Source organism: Pongo pygmaeus, chromosome 6 (assembly GCF_028885625.2).
Source record: "Pongo pygmaeus isolate AG05252 chromosome 6, NHGRI_mPonPyg2-v2.0_pri, whole genome shotgun sequence".
In the NCBI taxonomy this organism is placed as follows: Eukaryota; Metazoa; Chordata; class Mammalia; order Primates; family Hominidae; genus Pongo; species Pongo pygmaeus.
This window is the reverse complement of record NC_072379.2, coordinates 56852877-56860564: the sequence shown is the minus strand read 5'-3', so window position 1 is coordinate 56860564 and position 7688 is coordinate 56852877. Positions and strand designations below refer to the sequence as shown.

Here is a 7688-nt window from a genome sequence, read left to right as displayed (position 1 = left end):
GACTGGGCTTAAAACTCCTGACCTCAAGTGATCCTCCTGCCTCAGCCTCCCAAAGTGCTGGGATTACAGGCAGGCATGACCACCTGTGCCCAGCCCCCTATGATCATTATTTTAAATAATAGCTTTATTAAAATATGATTCACATACCATTCACAGTATTTATTGAAATCTGCAATTCAGTAGGTTTTAGAATATTCACAGAGCTGTGCATCGATAACCACAGTCACTTTTAGAACGTTTCATTACCCTATAGAGAAATCCATACCCCTTAGCCACTACCTCCTACTCTCCCCACCTACCTTCGCCCCCAGCCTTAGCCAACCATTAATTAATTTTTTTGTCACTATAGATTTGCCTAATCTGGACAAATAGAATTGTACAATATGTAATCTTTTGTGGCTTTTTTTCCCTCTTAGCACAGTGTTTTCAAAGTTCCTTTATGTCATAGTATGTATCAATATTTCATTCCTTATATGGCAGTATTCCATGGTAGAGACACACTGCATTTTGTTTATCTGTTCATCAGTTGGTGGATATTTGGGTTGTTTCCATGTATTCCATGTATTGGTCATTATGAATAATGCTGCTATGAAGATTGTTGTACAAGTTTTTGTGTGGACATATATTTTTATTTTTCTGGGATATATGCCTAGGAGTGAAATTGTTTCATTATAGGATGACTGTACATTTAGCCTTTTGAGAAACTGCCAGACTGTTTTCTAAATTGGCTACACCAGTGGGGTGCAATGCCTCACACGTGTAATCCCAGGTACTCAGGAGGCTCAGCTAGGAGGATGGCTTGAGCCCATGAATTCAAGACCAGCCTAGGCAAGATAGTGAAACCCTGTCTTGATTTTTAAAAAATCCAATTAAAATGACAAGAAAAGAAATACCCAAACAAAATGGTTACACGATTTTATGTTCCCACCAGTAATGTATGTGGGTTCCAATTCCTCCACATCTTCACTGACATTTTTTTTTTTTTTTTTAGATAGGGGCTTGCTCTGTCTCTCAGGCTGCAGTGCAATGATGCCATCACAGTTCACTGCAGCCTTGACCTCCCAGGCACAAGTGATTCTCTCATCTCAGCCTCCTGAGTAGCTGAAAATTGCAGGTGTACGCCACCATGCCTGGCTAATTTTTATATATTTTTTGTAGTGATGGGATTTTATCATGTTGCCCAGGCTGGTCTCATACTCCTGGCCTCAAGTGATCTGCCCACCTCAGCCTCCCTAAGTTCTGGAATTACAGGCTGCCACCATGCCCGGCCTTCACCAACATTTGCCATTATCTGTTTTTTTTTTTTCCTATATACCTTAAAGCAGTATAAGAATAAGTGTCTTCAATTATAGGAAACAGTATAATCCCAGGGCATTGGGAGGCTAAGACAGGAAGATGTCTTGATGCCAGGAGTCTTTTTGTTGTTGTTGTTTTTGTTGTTGTTGTTGTTGTTTTTGACAGAGTCTCGGTCTGTCACCCAGGGTGGAGTGCAGTGATGGGGTCCACTGCAACCTCCACCTCCCAGGTTCAAGTGATTCTCCTGCCTCAGCCTCCTGAATAGCTGAGACTACAGGTACACGCCACTACTGCCCAGCTAATTTTTGTATTTTTGGTAGAGTCAGAGTTTCACCATGTTGGCCAGGCTGGTCTTGAACTCCAGACTTCAGGTGATTTGCCTGCCTCAGCCTCCCAAAGTGCTGGGATTACAAGCATGAGCCACCATGCCCAACCTGATGCCAGGAGTTTTAGACTAGCCTGGGCAACCTAGCAAGGCCTTGTCTCTACAGAATATTTAAAAATTAGCCAAATGTGGTGGTGCCTATGTATAGTCTCTCTCCCTCTCTCTTTTTTTTTTTCTTTCTAACTTTTTGTGACATGGTCTGGCTCTGTCACCCAGGCTGAAGTGCAGTGGTGTGATCATGGCTCACTGCAGCCTGAAACTCCTGGGATCAAGTGATCAATCCTCCCACCTCATCCTACCAAGTAGTAGGGACCACAGGTGTATGCCACCCAGGTCTTGCTATGTTGCCCAGGCTGGTCTTGAGCTCCTGGCCTCAAGCAATCCTCTCACCTTGGCCCCCCACAGTGCAAGGATTACAGGTATGAGCCACCATGCCTGGCCCCTACCCTGCCTATTGAGAACCAAAAGAAGGATCCAAATTCTCCTTAGCTCAACTCGAGCCATTTCCTGATTGCTTCATCAGCAAGGAGCTGGTTATTGGGCTGTCCAGGCCTCCCAAGCAGCACAGAAATGAGGTGAAGGAGTTTTCCTGCTGCTCCACTCTGTAAGGAGTTGGAGGGTGATGTTTACTCGTTTGCAGAGAGAGATGCCTTGTAGGCACCTCAGGATGGAGAGGACCCTGATTCCAATGTCCTTTTTTTCTTTAGAAACAGGACCTTGCCCTGTCACTCAGGATGGAGTTCAGTGGTCCAATCATGGCTCATTGTAGCCTCAAACTCCCAGGCTCAAGCAATCCTACCATGTCAGCCTTCCCAGTATCTGGGATTACAGGTAAGCATCGTGACACTTAGTGAATTTTGTTTTTATTTTTTTGTAGAGATGGGGCCTCAGTATGTTGCCACGGCTGACCTTGAACTCCTGCACTCAAGGGATTTTCCTGCCCTGGCCTCCCAAAGTATTGGTATTACAGGCATGAGCCATTGTGCCCACCGTCTCTGGTTCTTAACCTTCTGCCTCCCTCTTCCAGTTTTAAAGAATGCTTGTAATTACATGGGCTCTCCTAGATACTCCAGGATAATCTTGTTTTAAGGTCAGCTGATGAGCAACATTAATTTTATCTGCACTCTTAATTCCCCCTTCCTATGTAATTGTGCTGTGTAACATAGGACATGAGCAATTGGTGGGGGTGGGGGTTATTACTTTGGCCACCACAGTAACTATTTTATGCCAGGTACTCAGCTAAGTACTGGCGAATTAAGCATGAATAACACACACTCCCTAATCTCCATCCATTCATGGGAGGAGCACCTCACCTGCCATGCTCCTGAGAATCTGGGGAGTCAAAGAAGTCTTCCATGAGGAGGTGATGCCAAAGCGGACAAGTGACAGAAGAGTCAAAGCTAGCTAGGAAGAGAGTAGAAGTTTAAGGGGAAGCGTATTATAAGCAGAGGATATCACCCACTTCAGAGACTCCCAGAGGAGAAAGAGTGTGCGTTCAAGGGGCAGATGAGGCTCAATTGGACTCCATAGCAGATGAAATGGAGAGGGGCAAGCAGTGAGGCTGCCTTGCAAGGCAGGGCAGAGCAGGGGCTGTTAAGAAGTTTGGACTTAATCCCTGAGGCAAGAAGAAGTGATGTAAATGGGGGAGTAACATGATGAGATTCATGGATTAGAGACATGGCTTAGGCTGCTGTAGAGAAGGCACCAGGGAGAGCAGATGGCTCAATGGGTGTGCAGGGGACCTCTCACTGAGTTTAGGGAGAGGTTTTTAAAACAGAAGAAGTTTGAGTAATTTAAATGATGATGGGAAGGAGCTAAAAGCGGGGGATAGGTTAAAGATACAGGAAAGTGGGAGGAAGAACTGAGGAAGAAGTGAGGTCCCAGAGAGGGCAGGAGAAGAGGAGATTCCCATAGGGGGATTAACACTTTCTTTTCTTTTTTCTTTCTAAGACAGGGTCTCACTCTGTCGCCCAGGCTGGAGTGCAGTGGCACAATCTTGACTCACTGTAGTGTAGACTTCCCAGGCTCAAGGGATTCTCCCACCCCAGACTCCCAAGTAGCTGGAACTACGGGTGTGCACCACCACCACACCTGGCTAATGTTTCTTTTTTTGGTAGACACAGAGTCTCACTATTTTGTGCTGATTGGTCTCCAACTCCTGGCCTCAAGTGATCCTCCTGCCTAGGCTTCCCAAATTGCTGGGATTACAGGCATGAGCCACAATGCCTGGCCTCTGCTAGTTCTGTATTCTCTAGAGTTGTCTTTACTTTGTGCTAGTGTGTCCCTCATTGTGCCGATCCTCTGTAAAAATTAATACCTTTTTTTTTTCGAGATGGAGTTTCACTCTTATTGCCCAGGCTGGAGTGCAATGGCGCTATCTCAGCTCAGCGCAACCTCCACCTGCTGGGTTCAAGCAATTCTCTAACCAAATCAACGATTAATGAAAGTTAGTATAGCAAAAAAGGGAAAATTGTAGTTCAAAAGGATGAGATCTCTTCTTATTCAGTTTGCATCCCAACTTCAGGAATCTCTTTGAATTATGTATTTCCGGATAGATCCTGAGGTCTCGGGACAAAGTTTGACCTTGTGTCATTTTAATTAACTAGTCATATTCCTTTCTCCCTTTCTTGGTATAAGGATACACGTTTCTTGAACCAGTCTCCACCCAGCAAATCAGATGGAATGTCTTGACTTGTTTGATGACTATTTAAAACAATAACTACTGTTGTTCTTCCAGGACTTGCTAACAATGGCTAAGTTTTCACTTGATTGGAACACTATGCCAGAAGAAATACTTAACAAAAAGTCTTTTTTTCCCTTTATAAAAGCAGAATTACACAGAACAACATAATGGACATTTTTAAGGCTGAGCAATTTGAATAATGATATCTTACATCTTCAAAACTTATTTTAAATGATCATAGTCTTTAATTTTGGAAAATTTAGTAAACCATCCAGGGACAAATATTACCTTTCACCAGATCTTTCTTCATAGCATCTGGATCTGTTAATACTTCTGGGTTAACTAGAATTTAAAATACATGCAGCATGATCTTGACAATATGACCTTGATCATGTAAAAATATATGAGAAAAAGACTACAAAGAAATATATCAAAATGTATGAAGCAATTATTTCTAGATATTGGAAATCTGGGAGATTTGAGGGTTTTTTCCCACTTTTCTGTTTTCAAATGACCATTTTTTATTAAAAATTAATGTTATTTTTACAAAAATCAGAACATACAATTTATATATGTCCATAATATTAACTAAGTGAAGAAGAAATGTATAAAGAGAAAAACAGCAGGAAGGAAGAATACTAGAATTTAATGGTTCCTGAGTGATTTAATTTCTGCTTTCTGGCTTTTTGTGTTTTCCAAATTTTCTGTGATTAGCAGAGCATATATTAATTTTTAATGTAAAAAATCACTCACTTTCAAAAATAAATGGTAAATGAGTAAGGCAGCAATGCCAAAAACAAAACTAAAAAAACAACAACAAAAAACCACCCACTTCCAATAATAAGCAAGATTATTAGAAGGAAGTTCACTGTGGCTGTGCATTAGGAATGACTGTATGGGAGACAGAACTTTTGCTGGGCTTGAAGTATGAGCAGGTGTAACTGGGCAAAGAGGAAGGAATAGGGCACTCCCAGCACAGGAAGGGGGCCTGCCCACAGGGTGGAGGTAGAACATTCTGACTGGAGCAGAAAGCTCATTCAGGGAAGTGAAGGAGGGTAAGCATAAAATTTGGCTCCACTCAACTGGGGAGGGCTATGGGTCTCAAATGAGATACCTTGAGTTTATTCTGCAAACAAAGCATTGTCTGTTTATGCCATAAATGCCTAAAGTATCCCAGGAGATTATTTGCAATTATGTTCAGGTAGTTGTTTCCATCCACTGTTGGCTTAGTTCCATAGTCAAGAAGACTTCCACTGGGACCATTCCGTTTTACATTGTGACCTGTATCCCTCCTCCTGCTGCCTTCTCTTTAACATTCTTCCCCTCTGCCTAAAGCCCTTTGACTTCTTGGCTCCATTCAGGACCCCCCCACTCTCCCCCTAACCCTGCAGTAAGTTCCTTACTCTATAAAATCATCCATTGTTCTTTCTGGCATCCACCCCCATCCAACAATATTGCTCTTCCCTTAAAGTTGTTGATGGCAGATAGGAAATTACTCAGTTATAGTAATTCATAATAAAGGGTAAGTTATTTCTAAGTTTAACATTTACTTTCAAGAGATATCCCATTTTAAAAGAGGTGCTTGTTCTGCATGTTCTCACTCGTAGATGGGAATTGAACAATGAGAACACATGGACACAGGAAGGGGAATATCACACCCAGGGACTGTTGTGGGGTGGGGGGAGCGGGGAGGGGTAGCATTGGGAGATATACCTAATGCTAAATGACGAGTTGATGGGTGCAGCACACCAACATGGCACATGTATACATATGTAACAAGCCTGCACGTTGTGCACATGTACCCTAAAACTTAAAGTATAATAATAATAAAAAAATAAAAAACAAAAGAGATGCTTGTTAACCCATTCTACTTAGTACAATGGAGGGAAGGAAGGAGGTAAATTTTTTGAGCTACATGCCTTGTCCTCAAACTAATAAAGCCATGAGTTAAACGTCCCAGAGCCAACAACTTTGGAAAAGTTGTCAATCCCTTTAAATCTCCATAAATTCAAGAGTGAGAGCTGTAGGAGGTAGGACACAAGCGAGCCTCCAGGGCAGGTCAGTGCCAGGGAGGGCTGATGCCGACCCATGATATTCTCCTCTACTGACACAGCTGGTCACAGCAGGTGAGTGAAATGCCTGCAGTCTCAGGGACCCAGGCAGAGCCAAGACTTCCTTTGACCCCTGGAGTGGGGACACATACTTTCCTGCTTACCCTACCACCCACCTGTTCAGTGTGTGCTTGACCTGACCCCAGGCCTGGAGCAGGGAAAAAGGAGGAGGAAGAGGAGATATGCGTGGGACAGCACTCTGTGAGCTGGAGGGGTAGCAGGGTGATATGCAGAACAGATGCAAGGGCCGGTTATTATTAGTGCCCTTGGTAAACAGGAGAGCTGCTTACACAGGGATGAAATCAGCTGTTTTTGTACTGAGGCAAGTTCCAACAATTACTGCCTCCACTCTCTTCCCAACTCAATCTGACTTTCTCTGAAACTTGGAAACTGTTAACCCTATTTCTACTTTCCCCATCTTCAGTCTACTTTCTGCAACCAGATATACGATAGTAATGATAATAACTGTTGGAACTAACCATTCCAGGAACAATTCTAAGACATCATATATGTAAACTTTATTTTCCTTACAACCAGCCTCTGATGGAGGTGCTGTTTTTGTCACTGTTTCACAGATGAGGGCCCTAAAGCCTAAAGAGTTGAAATCACTTGCCTAAGATCACCCAGCTGATAAGTGGCAGGACTGGGATTTAAACCTGTATACTATTCCTACACACTTTGATGTACCACCTTAATGTTTTAGACTCATTAAACTTTGCTTTTATCATGTGTGTAAGGAATCCATAATTCACACTGAACAGAGTCCATACTCTTCAATCCAGAAGTAAAGTGCTTTCACACCCTGACCTCATTCTACTACCTATCTTACGTACACAACTTGATCTCCGACCCCTTTGACACAGGAAATCACACCCTGGCCAAATGGATCTAGTCAATACCCTCTGAACTCTGAACTTACATATACACTCAATATCCCTGCACATTCAGCATTTGTCACCTACCCCTTCTCCTCCTCACCTCCAGCTCATTGGAATACCCAATTTTCCCATACTATCTCTTGTGTCTGGGACAAAGCTCAACAAAATACTTGCAAACTGAATCTGGCAGCACATCAAAAAGCTGACAAACCACAATCAAGTAGGCTTCATCCCTGGGATACAAGGTTGGTTCAGCATACTCAAATCAATAAATGTGATTCATCACGTAAACAGAACTAAAGACAAAAACCACATGATTATCTCAATAGATGCGG

At 42.8% G+C, this 7688-nt stretch overlaps 1 protein-coding gene across 1 annotated transcript in view; it reads left to right on the top strand.

The window, feature by feature from the left end:
- The first annotated feature begins 2008 nt into the window (after positions 1–2008).
- The window catches only part of WIPF3 (WAS/WASL interacting protein family member 3), a 161877-nt gene continuing 156197 nt past the window's right edge, over positions 2009–7688 (top strand). Inside the window, exon 1 of the mRNA XM_054494670.2 lies at positions 2009–2512. The gene's annotated coding sequence lies outside the window, so the exon portion shown is untranslated. The remainder of the gene's footprint in view (positions 2513–7688) is intronic.